This window comes from Antechinus flavipes, chromosome 5, assembly GCF_016432865.1.
Source record: "Antechinus flavipes isolate AdamAnt ecotype Samford, QLD, Australia chromosome 5, AdamAnt_v2, whole genome shotgun sequence".
In the NCBI taxonomy this organism is placed as follows: Eukaryota; Metazoa; Chordata; class Mammalia; order Dasyuromorphia; family Dasyuridae; genus Antechinus; species Antechinus flavipes.
Window position 1 is genome coordinate 58,716,380 of NC_067402.1, and position 26,843 is coordinate 58,743,222.

Here is a 26,843-nt window from a genome sequence, read left to right on the forward strand (position 1 = left end):
TCCTATCCACTGCCAAAGATCACAAAATCTTTGTGATTTAGAGAGTGGTAATGAAAAGTTATTATAAATTTTAAAAATGAAGTCAACCCTGCAATCAATCTCTCTAAAATTTGCTACCCTGGTCTCATTATATATAGTCAAAGTGAACCATAGGCTGGTTTTCTGACAGCAAATATATAGTTTATCATTGGGTTTGTGCCTGAAGACTTTCCAACTTACTAGGATCTGCCAGCATTTGTGTTTCATTAGCATAGCCTCTGAAAATCCTTACTTACAAGGCATCAGAGTAGGGAAGGGAAAGGAAAAAGCACTTATTAAGGACCTACTCTGTGGCAGGCACTGGGATAAGCATTATCTCATGTGATTCTCACAGCAACCCTGGGAGGTAGGGGCTATTTCATGCTTAAGAAAACTGAGGCAGAAAAAGGTGAAATGATAGTAACCATTACTTTATTTCCTCTCTGATGAACTTTTCATGAACCATTTTTATTATTTGTCTTTGGGTATCATATCTCCCCTACTAGATTGTGAGCTCCATAAGAGATCATACCTTATATAATCTTTTTATTTCCCCCATGGACACTAAGAAGGAAGGGGGCAATGAAAAGGTACATAATGAAGGCTAGTAAGTATCCAAGCTTGAATTTGTACTTGAGTCTTTCTGACTCCAGTCTGGCACTCTAGCCACTGAATCACCTTGCTGCAAGATAAGAAGTTAGTTAAATCAATAATTTCAGCAATTAATTAAGTAGAGTATCTATGGAGCACAATACTTAGCACTGAGAAGGAGACCCAAATGAATCTATGATCTCATCAATTCAAAAGTTCCTTCCAATGATGATTATAACTCAGTCATGTCTTCCCATCTGGTATGACTCTCATTCATATCCTCCCTAAAATTCACCCCATGGACTACAGCTATGCTTGGACTTCCCTCACTTTTTCCTGATATAATAAAGGGTACCAGTGGAATGCTCTAGCCTCTACCCCAACATTACTCTTACTATATGATCAGCCCATCTACTCTTGCTGTTATGTGATTTTTTGATAGTTTATTTTATTCCTGTTCTTCAGAATTCCTCCTTGGTTATATGAGACTTTGTTTGACTTCATTATGTACCTTTTCATTGCCCCCTTCCTTCTTAGTGTCCATGGGGAAAATAAAAAGATTACATAAAGCATTATCCCTACTCTTACAGAACTCACAATCTAGTTGGGGAAATATGATACTCAAAGATAAATAATAAAAATGGTTCATGAAAAATTCTCTTACTATGTGAATAGCCCATCAATTTTTACTGATATATGATTTTTTTATAGTCTATTTTACTCCTGTTCTTCAGAATTCCTCAAAGACATTTTGCTTGCCTTCATTATGTACCTTTTCATTGCCCCCTTCCTTCTTAGTGTCCATGGGGGAAATAAAAAGATTATATAAGGCATGATCTCTTATGGAGCTCACAATCTAGTAGGGGAGATATGATACCCAAAGACAAATAATAAAAATGGTTCATGAAAAGTTCATCAGAGAGGGGTGAAGCAATGGTTAATATGAAATTAGAAGAAGGTGAATCATTCCTAACTGGAAGAACAGAGACTTCCTTGAATAGATAGTATTTCATAAAGTCCCAGAATCACAAGTTTTGAGAGTTAAAAGTGGGGTATAGCAGCTACCTAGTCCAGCCTTTTCTTTCTAATATATTTGAAAAATGGTCATCCATCCTGTGCTTTAAGGCTTCTAAGGAAGGAAAATCTGCCACTTCTCAAAGTCGTTCATTTTACTATCTGGCAGCTATAATTCTATATGGAAGTTTCATCTGAGTTCACTCCAAAATTGACCTCTTTGCAACTTCTCTTGATTATTCCTCCTGGGATTACATAAAATAAATATTTTGCTTCCTTCATATGACAACCTTTTAGGTACTTGAAGACAGCTATCATGTTTTTCTGAGTCTTCTCCGGACTAAACATGCTCAGTTACTTCCTGGTTTTCACATTTCATGGAACCAGAGTCCTTCACCATACTGGCTGCTCTCTTTGGACATTCTCCAGATTATTAATGTCCCTCTTAAATCACAAGCTTTGGATACTTTCCAGATTATTAATGTCCTTCTGAAGTCAGAACTGAACACAGTGCACTTGATAAGATCTGATGAGGGCAGAATATGCTGGGACTATCACTGTTCATGATTACATTCATTTTTTTTTTTTTTTTGGCTACCACTTCACATTATTGATTCATATTGACCACCAGGATTTTTTTCTCCCCAAAATATCTGCTATTTAACCATTTCTTCAAATCTTGGTCTTGTGAAACTGAATTTTCTTTCAAGTATAGGATTTCACATTTATCCTTACTGAATTTTATCTTGGAGTTGGCTTAGCCTTCGTATATCTTTTACATCCCAATTCCGTCATTCAATATTTTAACTATTCTAGCTTTGTATCATCTGCAAATTTTGTAATCATACAATCTATGGCTTCTTCTATGTTGTTAATCAAAATGTCAAAAAACAGAAGGTCCAGTATAGATCTCTGGCATATTCTCACAGAGATCTCCTCCTTGTTGATATAGAACCATTTAATATAATCACTTAAATCTAGCCCCAATTGTATTAACATTTAATCCATGTCTTTTCATCTTCTCTGTGAGAATGGTATGACATTATTTACCAAACTTTGACTGTAATATTAATCTCATCTATTAGTTTAATAATCCTATCAAAAAAAGGAAACCAGGTTAGTCTGGAATGATCTGTTCCTGACTAAATTATGCCTGATTTTCACAATCATTGTTCCTTTTTCTAGATGTTTTTCAACCATCTCTTTAATTATCTACTTTATAATTTCTCTAGAATCAAAGTCAAATTCACTGTTCTCAGTTAGCAAATCTTACTTATCTCCCATTTTTGGAAATTGGGGTAGCACTGGCCCTTCTCCAATAATGCAGTATCTCCTCCATTTTCCATTTCCAAATATCACCAATAATGGTCAAGCAATCACATTTTGTGATTCTTTCAGTAGCAATGAGACACATTCATCTGGGCAAAGTATCTTGAGTTCACCAATGGCAGCTGGGTTTTCTGTTTCTGTAGCTTCATTGATCTTGGATATTGGTTCTCTAGTGTTGCTTTCTATTCTGTCATTTATAGCACAGAGGTTGTTGTCCTTGGCAAAGAGACCAGAAGCAAAATGAGCAGTAAATAGTTTTTCTGTTTTCTATGTCAATTATCATTCTCCCATTCACACTCCCACTCCCCAACAAGAACTCTCCCTTCCTTTTTTTCTCCCTATACAGATACAAAGCAAAATAAAACAAGTATTTGATGCCTGTATATAAGATGATCCTGTGAGCTTCTCTTCATCCTCTGTTACTTGGCTTTACTTCAATCTTCCATATAATTCTTTTTTATTTTAAAAGTTATTTTAAAATATTTTATTAAATGTTTCCCAGTTACATGTAAGATTTTTAACAATAATTTTTTAAAAATTGAGTTTCAATTCTCTCCTTTCGGAACTTTCCTCCCCACTTCTTGAGAAAGCAAGCAATTTAATGTCAATTATACATGTGAAAGTAATGCAAAACATTTCTATATTAGCGATGCTGCAAAAGAAAAACACAAACAAAATAAAACAATTAAAATAGAGAAAAAAACCCTGCTTCTATCTGCATTCAGAGTTCATCAATTCTCTCTCTGGAAGTGCGTAGCATTTTTCATCATGGGTCCTTTGAAAACGTCTTGGGTCATTGTTTGATCAGAAAAAAATAAGTCTTTTCACAATATTATCATGCTTATAATATTGTTATTATTGTGTACAATTTTCTCCTGGTTCTGCTCATTTCACTTTGCATGAATTTATATAAATTTTCCTATGCTTTTCTGCAGTCACAATGTTTTCTTTTCATATTTAATGGCACAATAGTATTCCATCACAATCATATAACGTTTCTTTTTGAGCTCTAAGTTGGTTGGCTAAAATTCTAAAAGGAGGTAGGAGTAGAAGCAACAAAGTGGTGCAGAAAATAGAATTTAGGATTTGAAATTAGGAAGATCTGGATTAGAATTCTGCTACATATACTTACTGTGTGGCCAAGACATTGAATTTCTTTTAGCCTCAGTTTCCTTATTTGTAAAAAAAAAAAAAAGGAATAATAATAATATTTTATACCATAAAGAATTTTTTTGAGGCTCAAATAAGATGTTATATGAAAAGCACCTTTAAAAATCACAATATAAAGACTAGATTTTATTACCAAGAGATTACTATGTTTATAATCTAGAGAGTGCTGAACATGGAATCAGGAAGACTGGAATTCAAATTCTATTTCAGCACTCTGGTACAAGTCAGGTGTTCCTTATCTGTAAAGAAAAGATAATAATAGCACTTACTCTACTCTTGAGATTGTTGTGACAATCACAAAAGAGATAATATAGAAAAAACACTTCAGGCCTAGGAAATAAAATAAGTAAGGACATAAAGGCCAGACTTGGATGGAACAACAGCGTGTGGTCCAGTCTGTCTGGAGTGTAGCATACAAGGAGGCACGTTTATAAAGAAATGAAACTGACTTTCTTGTAAGGTGTGTAAAATTAGCCTTGTTAATTTGTAGTCACACCTTATAAACCTAGAGTGAATGAATTATTATAACCTACAGCATGTAGCCTGGGTAAACAATGGTAAGAGTGTGTAATTTGATTTTTTTAAAATAATAGAGCTCTCATATTCAGTCATTAAAAGCCCCCAATCCAATTTCAGGTTAAATGAATATTTTTCTTACATATATTCCTATACTTCATCCAAATATTAATTTTTTTTCTTGATACCTTTCCAAGTAAAGAAATAATTTTAAAATCTAGGCCACTGAAAAATATTTTTACAAATTCTCTCAGCATACTCTTTTGATCCCCCAGTCCTACAAGAAGATGCTTAAGTAGCATCCACCCATGATCTCAAGACTTTCATAGCAAGAATAGAAAAGAAATTATTGAATATGCAGAAAAGTCTTAAAATGAAGGAATGAAAGCTAGATGAACATTAAATAACTTGGATGAGAATGAATCAACAATAGCTGATATTTAATGGTGCATTAATGTGCAAAACCCTTTATATTTTTTTTTCAGTCGATGTGACAAATCTATACTGAAGTACCATAGGCATTGTTATTCCCATTTTAAGATGAGAAGAGAAATTAAATGACTGGTCTGTGATCACACATCTCACAAGTGTTAGAGACAAAATTTGAATTTCCTCCTTCTCATTTACCAACCCCAGCATTCTTTTCATAAGGACAGATTACTCCATGCTTATTCACCTTTCTTAACTTCTCTGATCTCATTGTTGGGCTGTTTCCAACTCTGAAATTCTAAGATTTTTATTACATGCGAGTAAGATAACTTTGTGGTTAGCTCTTTGTGGATCTCCTACCAAAAAAAAAAAATCACTGCCTAGATCCCTATATCTTCCACCATTTGGACTGGTCTGCTTGGAGAGACCAATCGATTTCATAATTACCCTGTGTGGAAAACAACAAGAAAGGGGGGAAAAAATAAAAGAAAACAACAAAAAAATCAATTCCAAAGACAAATCAGAGGGATTAATTTTTAAAATTTTCTCGGCTATTTTGGAATATCCATGTCACTGTTCCCCTCCATTAGTATCAACAATTGAAAGTTGACTGCTGTGTGATTGCTGACAGCTAAAGTGTCCATGTTGCCAAGGCACCTGTGGCCGGATGCCAAGCAACTAGCTTGTTAATTATCCTTTCCTTTGTCCTGGGCCCCCCCTGGTGGTGTCCAGTTTCATGGAGGGACAGCACAGGGAAGAGAGAGATAAGTCAACAAATGATCCGTCTGCTTTTCCTGGAGAGAAATAGACTTTTTTTTTTTTTTTTTTTTGTCTGTCATCATGCTTCAGATGGATTGTTCAAAGGACCTTTTTAGTGAAAGCCACGGAAAGAGTATTCAGAATACCTAGGTTATAATTCCAAGTTTGTTAGGTGACATGTTGTAGTTATTATATAATCATTTCAGTCATAACCAAGTTTTTGTCATCCTGTTCAGGGTTTTCTTGATGAAGATGATAGAATTTTCTTCTCCAAACCATTTTACAGATGAGGAAACTAAGGAAAGTGGGGTTAAGAGACTTATCCAGGGTCACACAGATAGTAAGTGTTTGAGGGCAGATTTGAACTCAGGAATATGAGGCTTCCTGATTCCACTACCCTTAGTGTAACTGCTCTTAGGTGACCCGCCCTTGGCTAAGTCATTGTAATCCTGTTTTCTTATTCAGAAAATGGGAATGATAATGCTATTACTTGAACTGTACAAATTTTATATAATTGCATAAAAGTATATAAATTGTTATTATCTCTCTGATTAAAAAACAGTCTAAACTGTTGCCAATTGCTATCATTTTATGCCTTCTGCTTCCCTGGATCATAGACAAAGTTAAAAGGGACTTTAGAAATCATGTCACAGTTTTGTAAACTGAGTCCCAGAGAATTAAGTGATTTATACAATGACACATAGATAGTAAGGAGAAAATATGGCTTTGAATAAGAAATAACTCTTTCCAGGAAGTCGGCTTTAGTCTTGCTTTATACATTATTTATCTACTTCAGTTTTCTTCTTCTTCAATCTGATGCAAATCTTAATAGGGACAATACTCAATGATATAGGTCATGTGAAATAGCTCAAAGTGGACAAGAATCTGACCCTCATCATCAATGAGCTTTTATCAGTGTCCAGGACTTTTGTCAATAATTAGCCAAAATCTCATTTTGAGTATTCGCTAATTGTATTTCCAAACCCCTAAATTGGATCAAATTCCTACGCTGAAAGATTTAGGACTGGAAGCTACCTCAGAGGTCTAAGATAATCAAACTTCCCCATTTTATAGAGGAGGAAACTGAGGCTGATAGACATTGTGACTTTCCCAGGATCACGTAGGTAACAAGGGGCAGAAGCAGGATTCAGATTCATATCCTCTGACTGCAAACTCTCTTTCTGTTGAAGAATACAAATTGTCCAAATTATGACATGTTGATGAGTTCTTTTTAAAAATTTATTTCAAAGTATAGTCTTTGGCTTTGCATGACCTTCCTGGGACATAATGCAAATTTTAAAAATGCCACCAGGCTGATAAATGACACCAGATTGCAATTTCCTTAGGTGTCAATACAGTAATAGCATTTCCTGAAGAATGAGGGGACTGAAGGTTTGACTATGCTACACACCAGGGTCTCCCTATATTCTGTAACAGAGAATATCTCCTATGGACCATAAAGGGCTAGTGAAGATTCATGGTCCAGCAACCGTTGGCTGGTTCCATAGTTCTGACACTGCCATGAAGAACTCCTATCAAAACTCGGTTGGTTTCCTTGGCTCCAGAGAACCCAGGTTCCCACAAACTGTGGAAATGTCTTAAGAGAACTCAGCCTCGGCACTTCCTACATAGATTGACTCCCACAGCAATGACAATAACATCTGGCATTGATTGGTTCTAGCCAGTTCCAAATTTCTTAGAAAGTAGGAATGTGTGCCTCTGGGAGCCAAGAGGGGTCACTATAAAATCTTAAAAACTCAAATGGATCCATGATCTCACTGACTTGAATATTCCTTCTAACCATTCAGATCCCAGTTTATCCATCCTTGCTTGTCTTGTGTGATTCTTGTCCAGTGCAATCCCATAATTTTGTTATAAGAGATCCATACAATGTACTAGGGATCTTCCTTGTTTTCTCCTAATATCAGTATAAAACCAATCTTCTGAAATAATAGCTTGTGGTGGCACTATATATTACACATCTCAAAGCACTCTTCTTTCATATATATAACATATATGTGTGTGTGTGTGTGCCCTATATATATTATATATATATAAGGATATATATATACCCTTCTATATATCTATGTATATATAAACATATATAAGGATATATAAGGTTATAAAAGTCATTAGCATTAGTATTATTATTATTCTCATTTACACAGATGAACAAACTGAGACTCAATATGCACAGCTAGCAGATGTCAGATTTACAATTTGTACCCAATTCTCCTCTTCACTTCAGATCCTGAAATCTTTACACTCTCATTCTGCTTCTACTGTAGAATGATATAGACAGACAGACAGATGGATACATAGATAAATACAGATCTTTATAGACAGACATATAGAGACAGAGATAGTATATAGAGATAGAGATAGTATATATATAGAGAGATCAATAGAAAGCGGTAGTGTATATAGAGATAGGTAGATATACATATAGATACAGGTCCATATAGATACCAATCTATAGAGATACATAGTATAAACATACAGAGACATAAATATTATATATACAGATAGAAATAGATATATAATATAGATAGATAAAGAGATATAAAGATCAATAGAGATAGTATACAGAGAAAGAGATAGAGATACAGATCTCTCTATATATGTAGATCTACAGATAGGGATATATATATATATATGTGTAGAGACATATATATGTATATATATGCATAGTATATATAGAGATAGATATTGATAGAAATAGACAGATAATATAGATATAAATATACATATAGCTACAGATCTATATAGAAATATGTAGTATATACATTTAGAGACAGAGATGGTATATATACAGAGAGAGAGAGAGATATAGTGTATATATATGTATATACTATATATAATATACACTATATCTCTCTCTGTATATAGGCATATATACAGATATATGTATATGTGTATATAAAGAGAGATAGAGATCAATAGATAATATATGAAGATAGAGATAGATACAGATCTATATGGATAGATATATAAAGTATATACATAGAGACATAGTATATATAGAGGTAGGAATAATATATATAAATAAAGAGATCCACAGAGACAGTATATAAAGAGAAAGATGGGTATTTAGATTTTTTTTAACATGCCATCAAAACAGCTTTCTTTGCAGAATTGAATTCCCTCCCTCCCCCACAAAGTAGGTCAGACTTGAGGCATTCATTCTCTTTTAACCAATGATTGGTTGTAAGTGATTATTTCACTTACAACCTCCCAGATTTTAGGAAAGTTTCAATCTCATCCCTAAGCACCGGGGCCCCATCCTGGAGGGAGCTGGAGGGTGTTAGAAATCCTCCCTTAGAACTTGGTCTTTGAAGTGGATTCTGCCTGGAATCCTGCTCTGAGCTTTCCATTAATACATCTGTAAATTGATTGGGGCAGTTTGTCTGAACAGGCAGAAAAGCACAGCTTTAGGTACCCGATCTGTCTATTCCCCGAGTGGGGGCTCTGTTTTTCCGTTGCCTTATAGTCTGTTTAGTGTTGATTGCCAGATGGGCTCTGGGAGGCACTTAAAGGTTAGCAGTCCACGTGAGGCAAGTGCTTAGTGGGAAGACTATTCTCAACCCCAGGGATCTTCTCACAGATACCACATTTCCATGGGGGCGGGGAGGGTAAGTGACACTCTCGGAAGCATCGTGGCCAACTAAGGCCATTAAAAAGAAGCTAGATATTAATTTCTTCGGTTGCTGTTATCAGATAATATGACAGCACGTCAGAAGCACTGACACTGGCACAGCTCATTTTATATTTCCTAGGGAATGTGTAGTGTTTGAGTTAAAAGAATTAATAACTATGGCTAATTAATCACCTGACACTGAGGATCACAGAATTCTAGGAACATGGATTTCAACCCAAAAGGGGCCTCTGAGTCTAAACCCTTCATGTTGCAGATGAGGCAACCGGGGCCCACGGAGCTTATCTCCCTTTCTAGGTAAGATGCAAGTTGCTAGATAGCATGAATTGTTTATTTTTTTGTGTTTGTATTCTCAAGAACTTGGAGTTTCTCTTATCTAAAAGGTACCCAATAAATGTCGGTTGAGTTAAATTGCCTGAGGTAGGGGCAACTAGGAGACACAGGGAAATAGACACACCAGATCTGGAATCAGAAAGGCCTGAGTTCAAATCCAGATTCAGACGATTAATAAGTGTGTGACCCTGGCCAAATCACTTGCCTCAGTTTCCTCATCTGTAAAATGAGCTCCAGTACTTTTGGCAAGAAAATCCCAAATGGAGTCAGGAAGAGTTGGAAACAACAACAATATAGATAGAGATAAATAAATAGATGATAGTTGTTTTTTTTTTTTTTAAACACACTACCAAAGCAGCTTTCTTTGCAGAACTGAGTATCTCCCTCTCCCACAAAGTGGGTCAGATTTCAGTCAGAATTTGAATCCTAGTCCTCCAAATCCAATATTGATTCCTCCATCTACGTATATTTATAAAGGTTCTTAAATAGTTCATGGCATTTTTTTTTTATTAAAAGAGTTATTTAAAAAGCCTTTAGGTTTGTGGTTACAAAAAGACCTACAGAGGAGTAAAATAAAATAGCTAGTCCTCAAAGTGAGTGTTGTTATTGATCTGCTAACCTCATAGAATTTACCCAGGGAATAGACTTCATGATAAATTTGATAAAATTGCTACTTGCTTGGATTTTGTTTCATTGCTTTCTAATTTAGAATTTAACCATTTTTAACTTTTAAACTTGTTTCTAAACTTTATTGCCTATAAGGAAAAGTTTAAATGTCTTATCTTGGCGTTTGAATCTATTTGTTCCAACCTACCTTTGTAATCTCATGTCATCACTATATGAACACTTCTTTCTTGCCAAGCTGGTCTGCTTAATAGTCTTCAAACATCCCTTGTGTGTAGCAGACTCTCCATTTTGACAGAGGATATTTACTCTGCCTGGGGCTCCCTACTCTTTTTCTCCACTTATCTAAAACTCTAGGCTCTCCACAGAAAGTCCCACTCCTAGGAAGCCTTCCATGACTGCAGTCATCTTTTCTCAGAATTTTTCCTTTGCAAGGACAAGAACAGGAGATAGGTATGAGATCCACTTCTCAAATGCATTATTCGTCAGAATGGATATGGGAGAAGGAAGATGTATTAAAAGAAGGATGGGATATGAATGTAAAATTGTAGCTACTGTGGAACTCAATGGTGTTGAAACATCAAGAGTAAGGACTTTGCTTCTAGAATGAATGGGAAAGTGGAAAAAGAAGATCCTGAGATAGAGAGTGACTGGTACGTTCTGCTAATACTTTATCAGTTTGGGACCGTTTTGCTTTTGTCTTTTTATGTGTCTAATAGTTAAGACAGTTCCTGATATAAGTGCTTAATAAATGCTTATTAATTGATTGATTGATTAACAATCACCTCTCTTGTTCCATACAGTTTTGATTAATACATTAATGGATGAATTAGCTTTTTGTTGTTGTTGTTGTTGTTGTTGTTTTGGCCACCATGTCACAGTCTTATTGCTTTTGCTTATTTTGGTGGTGACATTGATGATGGCAATGATGAATGACCATCATCCATAAATCAATGATAGGAGTAGAATTAGAAACTGTGTGTTTCTATTCAATACTAGTTTTTTTTTTCTTTTTTTTTTTTTTTTTTTACCACTTAACTAACTATGGCTAAACTACATTGGTACCCTCTTTTATGATTACTTTTCTCCAGGCGAGTTTGACTCCAGGGATTGAAGGATTGCTGAGAATAGATAGAACAGAGTCCTTATGAAAGGAACAGCAGACCATTCATTCTTCTGGCCACTGAACCCCCTAAGCAACTGAGATCAAAGTGAAAGTAGTATTAATAATACTAATATTAGCTAATAATATTAATTGACATTATTGGCAATTATACCAATACTAACTAGCATTTATATAGTGTTTTAAGATTTCTAAAACACCTTATATAAGTTATCTCATTTTATCTTAACAATAAAGCTGCAAGGGAAGTCTTATGATTAGAAAAACTACAATATATAATCTTGTCATGTATTGTTTATAACTTCGCAGAAGAAGAGATTTCTCAGGAAGTTTGAGAAAAGGCTGTTGCTTATAGCAAGGGATCTTAGGAGTTCGTACGAGAGATACATTACCAGCCTATCTTTCATCATCTTCTCTCTCCTTCATTTCTCTCCATCCTGATAGCTTTCATTTGGTAGCCTCAACTCTGGCTGGGCTGGGTCTGAAACAAACCCCGAGATCATAGGACCCGAATTATTTCCTCCATCTCCTTCTCAATAAGCAAGACTGAGCTTCTGCTGTGCCCCTGCACTATTCATGTATGCTAAATATTCTTGGTAATGTATCTTATTAATGAGCAGAACAATTGCATTTGCTCTGGGTATTTCAGGATTAGCGAGTCTTGACCTGACTTAAAGTGACATAAAATGAGTTACTTCTAACCCTTGGCTTTCCCTTAAAGCAAGAGTGGGGAAGAGAGAGACCCGTTTAGCAAGGAGGGAGGGCCTAGATGGTTACAGTCTAGTTTGCCTTTTCTCCCTGATTTTGATTGGATCTAGTAGCAGAATTTGTTTTTTCCCTCTTTCTTTGAATAAGTCTGGCAGCAGAAGTGTGAGCAGTCTCTAGGGAGAGCCAACTTGGGTGAGATTTCTGGCCCAATAACTCATGGGACTGGGGCACAGATCAGCCAAATAGGCCTTGGATAAATGGCTGCTTTTTTGAATATTGCTTCCAAACCCCTCATCCCTAGCAGCTCTTGGCGCTCAGGTATTGTTGCTGGCCTGTTCACTCTATGAACTCAGGATTGCTGTAAAGCAAAGTATGCCCACTGCCTAATAGACAATAAATATGACAAACAATGAAAATTAAAATGATATGTAAATCTCCCATAATTAGGCACATAAGGAACAGCAGCCAGTACAAGGTATAACAGCACCCTGACTGGAGAATGTCGCTCAATATTATTTCTGACAATACAAAATCAATTTACATTTAATACATTTTTAAATAACCAACCCACCACATGCTATTTGGTATTACTAATGAAAGCTGAAATTGAATCTTAATATGGTTCATGCAAGTATTCAGTAGAGGTTTATTATTTCTAAAAATGCTTTGTGTAATCACAGCACTTTGTCATTAAAATTGCCAGGTTTTGTGATACAAATATATTAGATTCATAATTAAAATGCTGTTGTCTCCTCATGCTGCCACAGCTTTTTTTTCCATATTTTTTTTTTACCTTATATCCTTTCAGGGATGACTGAACCCCTCTTTTTAGTCAAGCTAACTTCCTACACAGGGTTTATTTATTAAAATGGGGAATCTAGAGGAGAATAAGGCATTATAAGGCTGGGGGCTAATAATATATAAGGTCAGCCAAGGGGAGGAAGACAGCCACTTGACAAAAATGGGATGTTCCATCCCCGGACTAGCCATCTCTTCTCATACTCCTGAAGGAGTGTCAATACATAACTGTTCCTCAAACACGGTCTGGTCTTAGCGACAGATCAGGAAGCAGGTTGTGGTCAAAGTAATCATAGCAAAAATGTAAAGAAATAATCCAAGTTAAAAAATAAAGGTGGGTAAGGCTCCCAATGTGGTCAGAATGGCTTATCCCATGCTTCAGCTGGCTTAGGGGGAATGAGGGACTATATTCCACACCTGCTGCCAGCAGAGCATTAAAACAGAAGTGGATTTCCAGTCCTTAGCAATAACCAGCCATGCTACATGCAATAAAACAGAGATTAAAGGCCAGAATAGGGATTTGGAGCGATGCCGGTTCACAATGGAAATTCCTCCTCCATGGTATACTTGTACTTTCCTCAATAAGTGATCCCACCATGTAAAAGGGTCAGTGAACAAGAAGTCCCTGAAAAACCAATGGGTATTTTGACCATAAAATGAGCATTGGCCCGAATATCCAGGGTTCTAGAAATGTTCACCAAATAGCATTTTTCATAATCAGGGTGAATGCCATGGGGGGAAAAATGCTTCAAATCAACTTTTTTAAGACAAATTTGATTGTAGGGAGTGGGACAGAGAGAGAAACCAAGAGGTACCAGTCATTATCAGAGACAGAGTGTTGGGTGGAGGAGGAAGTTGAAGGCGATCACCAATAATACAGCCAGCACCTAGGAATGTGGGCTATTTGGAAGTTTCCTACTTTAACCATTTATTCTTGCTAAACTAGTGCTAAATTCAGTTGTTTCTATGCTGCTGAATATATTTTAAGTATTGTCAAGTCCTCTAGATTTTCATGCCCTAGGGCAGAATCCTGGTTGTCCCACCCTAAATTTGGATCTGGATACCAGATCTTTGACTTAATGAAATTCAGGCAATAGGTTTTAAAGAAACCTACCCCACTTAAACCACTCTCAGTCTGGCTTGTGTCTTTTTGGTTGGATTTCACTGTGCTTTTTAAAGTTGCAGTGACATTGGAAAAATTTCTGGCTTCATTAATAGAAGCAAAAGGCACTTTGCTGAAGAGGGGCCATGCAAGATTGAACAAGAGGTTGCTGAAAATTCTGTAGATGAAATGGTTTTTTGAGAGGAAATCACCAGGACATAAAACTGGGTGACAAAATGGCTGCTTTCTTGGTGTTTACTGAGACAATTTCAGAAAAGAAATGGTCTGGTAGTGGTGAAAGGAGAAAGAATGAATCAGTCATTTATTCATATTTATTGTGTGTTTATCACTTTGTTCTAGCACAAAAAAAGCAGAACTTCTGCTTCTGGGAATTTTGACATCATAGGTTCAGATAGAAACTTATATCAAGGTGAAGGCTTAACAATTCCCCACTGACTCTATTCTATTTAATTTGGAGACTCTTTTTGTTACTTTTGTCAGTTTCCATGTCCCTCTTTGTACTTTTATTCTATTAGAATGGCCTTTTTAGATCTGGAAGTGATGTTCATTTCTGTCCTATAGTGTAGGCATCCCAGGCTCTTGCCTGTTTCCTCTAACTCTCTTTGTATGATGGCAACATCACATGAAATCACATGAAAGGCTTTTAACACTTTTTTTTAGAATGGTGGTGATTACAAAAAATAGGCAATTCTTCTTCTGGACATTTAATAGTGGAATCCCAAGCAAGTCAATCTCTCTGAGCCTTAGTTTTGGCATTTGTAAGATGCAGATGACTTGATACTATCTGACAAAGCTGAAAGATTAAATGAGATAATTCATGGAAAGTATTTTTTAAAAAACCTTTAGGTTTATGTAAATGTGTTATCATTATTGTTACTATCACTCTTGTCATTATTATAATAATAACTTTCCTTAACAAATGTCAAAATATAAAATAAAAAGGTTTTAGTGTTTTGATTAGTTTGGATACATTGATAGTTCATTAGGGTTTTTTGCCTAATATTGACATATGTACCTTTGATTACAAGGGTCCGTGAGATCTACCTAATCAGTTTTTAAATTAGCCTACATTATAATCTAATTTGGTTATTTTACATGGCCAAAATAATGAAATAGTCATTGGTATTCATTTTTTTAAAAAGAATTCTTTTACTGTCATCTATTCTATTCCAGAAAATATTCTAGTTTAGATCCCACAAAATCTTTCCATTATTTTTTAGATTGCGTTCAGATTCCTCATCCTCATATTCAAGGAGCTCTGTAGTCTTAATTCCCTTCATTCCCTTCATTCAGCAAAACCATTCAAAGAGCAAAATTTACTGTTCTTCATATGAATTGCATGCCCTAGTCATTCAGGAATCCTCCCTGTCACCTATAAATGTTATACTTGGTTCTACCTCCAGCTTTTCCATGTACCCCTGTCTCTCCAGAATTTACCCATTTTTTGAAGCCCAGTTCAGATCTCACCTTCTCAGTAATGGCTTCCCTGATCATCATAACACACTGGGCTATGCTCCTCTTTCCTATCTGACCTTCTTCCTAGGTCACTCTCTATTCCCTATTTTGACCTGATCATGTGTTGCTGTTTTGACAACTAGATTATAAATGGCTCTTTGCAGGTTGGAACAGTGTTATAGATTTCTTTTGAAGTCTCTATTCTTTATATTTCCCCTGGTATTTAGCATACTTGAATGCACATCTGGTCTCATAAATTTAATTGTTTTAATAACTGAACTGAGAGGAAGTATGACTTAATGGATAAAATCTTGACCTGAGACCCAGGACCTGCCTCTGATATACACTGCTTGTATGAGCCTCTGCAAGTCACTTAAACCCTTAGTGCCCTAGATAACTCTGATGCTATAATTTTTTTTTCTGAAAAGTTTTTACATTTTTTTAGCACATGTAAAAATGATTTTAAATATATCTTTTTAATTTTAGTTCTAAGACCATAATTTTTACGGCAATTGATTAAAGGGAATTTTGCCCCTTTGAATCTTGTTTAATAATCTATGAACATTTCCTGATTTTTACTATTCTATATGATAGCTAGTTGATCAAATCTCTCATACCCACTCGACTTTTCCTTCTTACTTAAATAGGCTACCAAATAAGGGTTTTGATTCAGGAATCTAATACATTGTTATTAATTAATTACCAATGCATTACAGTTTATATATGTATACATTACAATTAATATATCAACATATTAATCATTAATATATTATTAATACATTTCTGGTTTCTTCACAAACTGTTCTCCTTCATATAATTTCCAGCTAAATTGGATTGTTCTTTTTTCTTTATCCTTATTTTTTACCTGAGGCAAATGGAGTTAAGTGAGCTGCCTACATCACATAGCTAGGCAGTGTCTAAGGTTGAATTTGAATTCAGATCCTCCTGATTTCAAAGCTGGAGTTCTAGCTGTCCCTAAAATTGGTCTATTCTTTATCATTCATTCTCATTCTGCCCTTCTCTTTATTCTGCTCTTTACCCAAACTAAATAGTCTGCTGATGTCATTCTCTTCTTTCAAGTTCCAACATGAAACCTTTCTTTCTCCATTCTTTATCCCCTCAACTCCAGATAGTGCTCTTCCCATTTCTCATAACACTTTATTCAGATCTCTTCTTTTCACTTATTTTGTTCTCCCTTATATTATAATTATTTTTGCATTTATCTTTTCCCCAATTAGATTGTAAACTCCTTGAAAACAGGCCATGGGTCACACTTACTTTTGTATCCCTTGCATATAACCTTGTTATTGAATTGTTTTTTAATTGTATCTGACTCATGACGTCATTCATTTTTTGTTGGTTGTAGGGTTTTTTTGGTTGTTTTTGTTGCAGTGATACTGGAGTTGTTTCCCATTTCTTTCTCTGGCTTATTTTACAGAGGAGGAACTGAGTCTTGCCCAGCATCACACAGCTAGTAAATTTCTGGGGCCGGATTTGAACTCTGGAAAATAATTCTTTCTAATTCCAAGACCAGTGCCCTTTTCATGGTATCACCTAGCTGCCTCATAACAGGAAATGAATTTTATTTAATGAGATTGAATTCTTCTTTATTATAATCTATGTACTTGTATTAGCTCCCCCCCATGATAAGATTAGAATAAATTAAAAGTCCCTCAAGAACAAGAATACTGTTATTTAATTTTTGTTTCTCCAGACAGTACTTAGCACAACATACATTTTCCAGAACGACAGTACTCTCTGGAGTCGGGGAGTTATTCTCTTTCAAGGTCACTGAAATACCATTTTAAAAATCTTTGTTACTACTGTTAGCATAAGGACAAAATGCAGAGAATATTGCTATAGAATCTAAAAACTTGGGTTCAGAACTTGAACTTGGAGGCAGCTAGATTGTACAGCAAATAGAATATTGGTTTTGGAGTTTCTAGTTCAAATCTTGTCATCGACACTTATTGCAGGGATCTGGACAAGATACTTAACCTTTCTCAGCATCTCATCTGTAAAATGGGGATAATGATATGCTTGGTTTACAGGATTATTGTCAACATGAAATGAGATAATATAAAGTGCCGTGCAAACTTTAAAGTGCAATATGTATATGAGCCAGCAGCAACAGCATCATCATTGTTATTATTATTTCCTGGGTCCATTAGAATGTAAATTCAAAGAGAGAACACATAGCATCTCAGCATGTGTACTGAGTGAAATGAATATATATGCAATCAATCAATGAAATTAGCATGAGCTAAGCCTTACATACAGTCTGGAAACCCAAGACAGGATATTGTATTTCTCTCTTTTTAGGAATAAAAGGGATTGTGTGAACATAATTGCCTTTGCATTTGTCAGCATTCCTACCTGAAGTAATAAAAACTGGAGAACAGAAGCAGTCTCATGAAAGACAGCCTGTTAGGAGCGAGTGAGATATATTAAAATCTATGCCAGCACAGCCTTTCTGTCACTTTAAAAATGTTTTTAATCCCTGATGCCAAATAGGATGCTAGATGCTCCTTCCAGCCAGCACCAAGTGTCGGGAAAACATTAAAAAATTCCATGTCGACTCAGTCAAAATAAACATCTCATTACTCTCATAATTAAGAAGTATCTTTGACTATCTGCACAAAATCCCAGGTATTCTAAATTCAGGGGGCAATTTCTAAGCCGTTTGCAGGAACATTTCATGGAACTTCCAACAAGATGTTGAGCTCAGCCCAGACACGCAGCGATTGAGAAGGGAAGTAAGATGGACACATGAGTTAATTTAATAGAAGTCCTGAAGATGCTTGGCAAATGGAATGCACTCCGATCCAGATGTGCAGCTTCGTCCCTCCTGTCAATGCTGAGGAATTAAAATATGGTAATTTTCTTGGGTCTTTGGAAGGAAAGTCCCCAAAGCATGAGCTGCCAACCTTATTGCAAATCAGCCTCTGTAATAATAGAAAAGCAAAAATCTGAAACAAAAAGCCAGTGAAAGTTACTGCTTTCTTTAGGCAAACACAGTTGATTGTAAACCTTTTTTCACATTTCTTGTTACAAGGTATCAAAGATAAGGTATTTGTCATTATTCCTCATTTTACAGAGGAGAAAAATCAAAAATACAGAAAGTTTAAGAGAAGTTCTGAGTTTATTCAACAAAATCATAGTAAATGCAGAATAAGAACCCAGGAGCTCACAGTGCAATGCAATTAATAATTATAATAATAGTCCCTTCACAGGACCATCCACATAAACTCAACAACGAAAAAATCATCATAAAATGGCGAAATAATGTGGATTTATTTGCAGAAACAGAGAGGTTTATGATTATGATTTGAAGATCAGATCATTGTCACCAGTTAGTTTTAGAAAGATTATCTTTTATTGGTCATTGAAGACTTTACAATGAAGTAATTAAAACTTTGTAATGTATCATTGCAGGTCTCAAAAATTTAGCCTCTGTTGAATACCCAGAAAGCATGATTAGGTTGCTAATTATATACTACAAACTTATCTTTTATAAACTAAAAGATCACAAATGCAAATCTCCAAATATCCTTGAGAATTTAACAAACTCCCCTGGAAATTGAACATTATTATAGACAAAACAATTGTCCACATTTTCATGGACATAACATTCAAAGATAAGATCAATTTGTTTGGATCAAAATATCAAATAAGGAGAAAGGTGGGTGGGAACAATGCTATAAAGAGCTCCAAAAGCTAAACACAAGAGTTTTTGTTTGGTCCTAGAAACAACAGGGAGATACTGAAGTTTGTTGAGTTAGAGAACTAGCATCTTAATTTTTAAAAATTTTTATTTATTCTATTTTTAATTTGTGGGATAAAACAAACATTTCCATAACATAGTATAATAAAAAAGATTGCATATGAAACTGCAAATCTATTACCCACAACTTGCTTTAAAGTTACCATGTAAATTTCTTTTCCTCCTCTTTCTTTTTTTTCTTCCCTACCCCCATGTTCCCCTGTGCTACAGATAGTTAGCTTTGGCTTGCCTTAAGGAAAATCATTTTGGTAAAAATATGTAGGATGAATTGAAGGGGCAAGGAGACCAATAAAGAGACTGTTTCTGTCATCTAAGCAAGAAATGATAAGGTCCTAACTAGGTGAGAGAAGGACTCCAGAGTAAAAGATGTGAACTTAGAAATGGCAAGATTGACAACTGATTGAATAAGAGAGATGAAGAAAAGTGAAAGGGGGAGGGTCATAAACTAGGAAAGTAAAAGGATGGTAGTATCTTTGATAAAAATAGGGAAATGTAGAAGTGGAGAAAGTTTTAGGGGGAAAGAAAATGAGTTCTGTTTTAGATGTGTTCAAATTAAGGTGCATATGGAACATCCAGTTTGAAACCTCCAATAAGCAAATGGTGATGTGGACTTAAAATACTTGGCAAAGATTGGGATTGGAGAGAGATTTGGAGTCATCTCCATAGAGATGCTAATTAAACCTAAAAAAGAGGATGAAATTATCAAGTGCCCATAGAGAGAGAGAGAAAACAAAAGACGGTCCAGGACAGAATTTACAGGAGGACGTCTATAGTTCAGGAGTCTGGTATGGATGATGAACTAGCAAATAAAGGCTGAAATCTATTTATTGATTTATTTTTAAAGTCAGGAAAACCCGAGTTCAAGAGACATTTATATAGTAACTTAAAATTTGCTAAATTTTTTTTTACATTTATTTCATTTCTGTTCTTTGCATTGTGCTGTTAATTCCTAATTATATATAATTTTCTGCATATATAAATATAAAAATTAACTGTGTATAAATATAATTTTCTAAGAGCTATTTATATATTGCTTCAAAGCAACACAATTTCTGCATCAGGTTGATATAAATTCATGTGTGCCTGGACCAAGAAAGAAAACATGGACATTAAATTATTGTAGTATTCTTGGGGGAAGACCAAACAATTGCAAATTTCTGATTTAGCAGCTTTGTGGTATTTCCTGTTTCTTTAGTGTGCATGTCATAAATATGAAATCATACAAAAGATTCTGAGGGAATTCATTTTCATCCCTTATCTTTAAAATCATTCAGTTTTGATATTATCATCAAAAGTCACTATAGAGATGGCTTAGGAAAAAGTTGCCTGAAGACAGGGGGAGGTGGGGGAGGGAGGCTGGACTGCCTTCTGGCAGTCCCTTGAAGGAGTGTGTGCTTTTTAAATTGTATTTTAAGATGCTATAAAGATGCTATGGGCCTCAATGGAAAAGAGTCTCCACATGTAGGAAGTTAGGGCTGAGCTCCATTTCTTGCTAGTGATCAGTTACATATGTTGAAAAGGGGCATAAAAGGAGTAAAACAGATGTTGACTGGCAACTCGCCATCTTGATAAGGAAATCTTGTCAATCAACTACTGGCCATCTTATTAGAGACCTATAAAGAGTTAACATATTGCCCAATTTACACTGTGTCTAGCTCAAGCTGGCTTCCCTTTCTGGGCTGTTCCCAAAAGTGTCAGCCCCCTTTCCCCATCTTCCTGGATGACTTACTACAGGGGCAATAATAAGAAAGTAAAGGGATATCACCCAGGGTGAATTGGAGTGGGAATTCTGTGTATCCTGAGACTGCTGTGGCAGATGTAAAGATCTGGCAGGAATGGCAAAAATGATGATGAAAATGGTGGTTGCTATCTATTTGTTGATTTTTTTTTTGATCGCATATTGTCCTTGGAGTATTATAGAGTTTATTTATTTATTATAGCCTCAACCCCAGATTCTCATAAAAGGAGATGGCAGAAACAGAATCATCTGGTGTGGTAGGAAGGGATCACCCCTTGGAGGGGGTCTCACTTTGATGTTCAGATCTGGCTGCTGAGAAAACGGCTGCCACCTTTGGTTCCACAACCACTTAATGTGGTGAAGAGTTGCCGTGGCAACAAGATTGCTGCGCCGGGTTGACATAAATCCATGCTTGCCTGTACTGAAAAGAAGAAATTGGACATTCGAGAGACACAGGAAGACTTGTAGAGTTAGTTTTTCACACAAAAGCTAGATATTACCTACACACTCTAATTTTATTGTTTTTTATGTGAAAAAACAGGAGACACAAAGGAAATTTTCAGTCTGTTCCTTGAGCTTATTTATAAACCATTTTTAAAAAAAGAGTGGTTTGGTTTTATGTAAAAACCTCTAACTGTAGATTTTATTAATATTTTTATATAAATGTATTCAAATATATATTAAATATATGTTCAATACATATTATTTGTATAAATATATTCAAATATAATATATACATATATATTTTAAATGTAAAGTCTATTGTCTAGTTTCTAATCACAATTGTGTTTCATGATGAAAATTTAGCTTACAACCTATGAGTTTTATGAGTCATGAATCCTTTGCATACTTTGCAAAATTATGAGTTTATTTGACAGAAAATCTTGCACTGAGTAGAAACAGATCCACAATTAGAAGCATGATGGGTAATTTAAGATTTTCCCTCAAAACCAAGGATTTCAAATCAACTGCTTGTCTCTTGACCACAAAGGGTACTTACTTTATGTTCTACATATCATACTAAGTTCTGAACAACATCCTTCAGTCTCAGAGTTAGAATATCAACTCTGTGTCTAAGGAAATTAGAATTTGGGTAGGGAAATAGAGCAAGAATCAAATTCTACCCTCAACGTTACCAGTGATTGATTGTTACACATGCACTCAGGGAAAAAAAATGATTCAACATACTTCCAGTGATGATACTTATAGGACCTTAAGGAAGTTGAGACGAAAAGGTCACCCCTAATCTATAATAAGGCATCAGGGGAGGAGGCATATATCCAACAGAGGGTAAGTATGAATTGAGAGGGTTTTTCTTTTTAAATTCCAAATTTTAGTTTCCTCCAATTACATGTAAAAACAAATTTTCATATTCATTTAAAAATTTGTTGAGTTCCAAATTCTGTCCTTCCTTTCCTTCCCTCCCTATACCTGCATTGAGAAGGCAAGCAATCTGTTATAGGTTATGTATGTGCAGTCATTCAAAACATATTTCCATGTTACTTGTGTTGTAAAATTTTTTAAAAAATCACCACCAAGCCAAAAAAAAAAAACCCTAAGAAAAATAATGTAAAGAAAAAGTATGTTTTGATCTGTATTCAGACTCCACAATTTCTTTTTCTGGAGATAGATAGCATTTTTCATCATATGTCCTTCAGAAATGTTTTGGATCATTGTATTGCTGAGAATACCTAAATCATTTACAGGTGACCATCATACAATATTGCTGTTACTATATACAGTGTTCTCTTGGTTTGGCTCATCTATCTCATGTTGCATCCATTCACGTAAGTCTTTCCAGGTTTTTCTTTGAGAAGCATCTTGCTTCTCATTTTTTATAGCACAATAATATTCCATCATAATCATATATAACAACCTGTTCAGGTATTTCCCAGTTGATAGACATCCCTGAGGACATTTCTTACACTGAATCACAAATCTCATAGCTAGAAAGCTAAATATCTCATAGGATGATAGATTAAGGTCCTGGGAAGGACCTTAAAGGCTATCTAACCAAAACTTGGAAGTCTACAGATGAGGAAATGAGGTCCACAGAAATGAAGGAATATATCTGAGGTAATACAGGCAGTAAGCAATAGAAGTAAGATCTGAATCCAGTTCCTCTGCTTTCAAAGTCAGCGCTTATTCCACTAAACCATACTGACTGCTACAACTTTGACCAACATGTTTTGGGAGTCCTAAAGAAAAGACCAATGGCAAAGGCACTGTAATATAATGGAAGGAGTTCTGAATCAGGAGTTAGATCCTAGTCTTTCCTTGTCATTAACTAGTTATGTTGGTGTGAGTAAATTACTTAAGCTTTTTGGTACTAGTCTCCTCAAAGAGGAGGCTCTAAAACTGTCATAAAACATTGGAATATATTGTATATTGTCCATTATTTTCTTCCAACACTACTTGAAATTTTCAAAATCATTCCAGTTAGACTGAAGTTTCTTTCAGGTAAACTACAAGAATAGAGTTATTCCTTCCACATCATGACTTTCTTCATTATAGATTCATTATATAGTAGGTCAGCATAAGAAATTACATGTTAATGTCTGGGAAGTTTATGGAAACTGCAGGTGACATGCGGAGACTAGCAGAAAACACGGAAAAAGTTTAGAATTCAGAAATGCATTAAATATATGTAGAGTATTATATGATGTTAACATATTTTTATACCATAATAATTCAGACTTTTTTTTTTCCTCTGGGAATAAAGGGAGAGTCAAAAAATTTACTCAGATTTTCCAGATCTTGGGGGCACCATACTCCTAACCCCCCTTGAAGTGCATTGCAAAACTGTACAGAGAAATCACATCCTGCACAAAGGTTCCAGATCTAGAGAATTTAGGAAACAGAGACTGAGCAAGATGGGGCACGCCTATAATCCCCGCTCCTGGGAGAGACTGGGGAGAGTAGATCCCTTGAGTTCAGAATTGGCAAGATATAATAGGGATAAAGCTGATGGAGTGTCCACACTAAGTCTAATATGGGAGTAGATTGCCTCATCTGCAACATGAAGGGCTTGGACTCAGCGACCCCTTTCAAGATGAAATCCATGTTCCTGGGATTCTGTAAGACTAAGTGTCTTGCCAGATGATTAATTAGTCGTAGTTATTAATACTTTTAATTCAAACACTAAGTACTCTCTTATAATTATAAAGGAAGGGTAACACAGCTCAGTTCCGAAAAGGAATTGGTCGAAGTTCCCATACTGAACAGTAGTGAAATCAAGCCCATAGGGAACCACAGACAAGTGCTTTCTGCTTGGGTGAGAAAAGGAGACTCAGTCTCAAATTTTTAGTTGCATTAGACTTAAGCTAGTACTTAGGGGTTCTTAAATTTTCTATGTGTGTCTTGTCTCCTTTTGGTACACTGGTAAAGTCTATGAACCCTTGTTAGAACAATGCATTCAAATGCACAAAATATTTTAAGGTCACAAAGAAAACCAATTTTATTAAAATAGTGTGTGTGTGTGTAGTGTGTGTGTGTGTGTGTGTGTGTGTGTATGTATGTATGTAAATTCACAGCCTGCAAAACTCCTTAGTGCCACCCAAATCAGATTAAAATCTAATTGTGAAATATTTGACAAAAATAAATAAAAATGCAATGCAATATAAATAATGTTAATTTGCTGTTTTCTAAATCAACATGTGGCCCACTAGTCCATTTTCATTTGAGTTGAATGCCACAGGCAGTTAGGTGAGGCAATGATGTAAAAGCTCATCTTTCTGACTTCAAATCTCCTTTCAGACACTTACTAGCTGCATAATCTTTGCCAAGTCACTTCATCCTGTTTGCCTCAGTTTCCTCATCTGTAAAATGGATCCCCATTTAACCTTGATGACTTTGATGATTTAGTTCGAAATCATGTTGCTGTGAAGTTTATTTCAGATGGATACCAAAAAAAAGGCAATTGCTCAAATTCACGAAGAAATTGCTCAATTCTGTCTGTGGTTTTGAGTATCGTTGATCTGGTAATTGATCCTCTTCCCTTAAAACTGACAGAGATTAACAGGATGTTATTGTTACCATTTATTGTTGTGTGACCATCCAGGACCCTGGGCACTTTCTATGGCCACCTATAATAACAAGTAGGATTGAGATAATGCTCTAAGGTCTACAAAACACTTTCCACGTGTTATCCCATTTAATTTTGTGAGGTGGGTGAGGTTATTGGCTCTGTTTTACATTCAAGGTACCTGGAACCCAGAGAAATGAAATGACTTGCCAGGTCTCAGAGCCTACAAGGATTTAAGACAGAATTACAATTTAAATCTTACTGACTCCTAGTCCAGGGCTCTGTCCACTATGCTACCTAATGTTTCTTTTCGACGTTATAGTCATTTCATGTGTGGATTAGAGTCTGAAAGAAGGGTTAAGAAGTTGTAATTTTCTGTCAGCATTTGTATGTTTTGCAACCATGATTGCAGCGGCCAGTCATTCTGAATAGCCCTGGGGAGGGATGAGGAAGCTTAGGAGAACCCGTACCATCAAACTACCTTCTCTAGCAAAAATGAACCAGCTCTCTTTCTTAATATGTGTTATAGATTGCCATGTCAGAGGCCCGAGTTTGTGTCTCTCACCCAATTTTCAATTCCCTGTGACAGCAGGTGCTGAAAGTGTTGCAGGTGCAGCCACAAGTTTTCTGGGAATACATACACACATGCACAGGTGCACATGCAGAGAAATGCACATACACATGTGCACATACATACACACATGGAGCATTATGCTCTGTCCCATTCCTCCAGATTCAACCTTCTACATCTGCCCTCTCAGGATTCTAGGGTCCCTGAGGAATTCCACCCATTAAACAGAATAAACGATGAGGCAACAAGACCAAAATGCATCTTCCCAGTCACATCCCATCCTCGGTGGGGAGGCAGCCCCTCCTCATTGTATCTCTCTTGACAGTCAGCAAAGGAATAAAACTAAGGGTGAGTAGCCAGGAGGGATGGAGCCAAGACTCTGGTTACTTGTGCTTTTTGAAGGTACTCCGAGTTCCATCTTTTCAGCCAACAGAACAGCTTCTCCTAACCATGTGGTTAGCAGTCTGCAACCAGTTACAGGAAACCCACATGTGCTCCAGGCTCTCCAAGGTGCTTCGATTACATGTCATCATTACTTTCCTGGAAGCAGACTTCCTCGCCTCTCCCACCAGTGAGAAGCATCCACAGTGCTCCCAATCTGCCCGACCCCTGTTACAGAGCCCAAACGAGGCAGTCTGCCTCAAACGTGTCAAACCAGAAGGCGCGAGCTTTCCAGAAAAAAATGGGAATTCTGCCTAACTGATGTGATTTTTGCTTGATAAGTGAGTGGAAAGTAGGAAGTTTCTTGTAGTTTGGCTACCCACTGGCAACGTGGGGAAGTGGATATAAAGGGTCTGGGAATGTGAGGGCTGAAGACTGCTTGCAGATGCTAGTTGTGAGAATACAGGTGAGGGATTTCACCTTCTGTGCCTCCATTTCTCCACTTGTAAATTGAAATTAATTAAGTCTGTGCTCCTTCATGGGATTATTTAAAGGACACCTCGCAAGCCTTAGATTACTATAAAAATGGAAGGTTTTGTGATTCCTCATCTGTACTTTGTCTAATATAGCACAGTAAAGAATGGTCTTTGGTTTCGAAAGGGCTGTTCCGCAAAGGGGTATGCAGAGAGACGAGGTTAAT

General features: G+C 36.0%; 1 long non-coding RNA gene across 1 annotated transcript in view; it reads left to right on the forward strand.

Annotated features, from left to right (window-relative positions):
* The first annotated feature begins 9,548 nt into the window (after positions 1-9,548).
* Positions 9,549-26,843, forward strand: part of LOC127564614 (uncharacterized) — a 40,078-nt gene continuing 22,783 nt past the window's right edge. The window contains exon 1 of the long non-coding RNA XR_007954319.1: positions 9,549-9,778. This is a non-coding gene — a long non-coding RNA (uncharacterized LOC127564614). The remainder of the gene's footprint in view (positions 9,779-26,843) is intronic.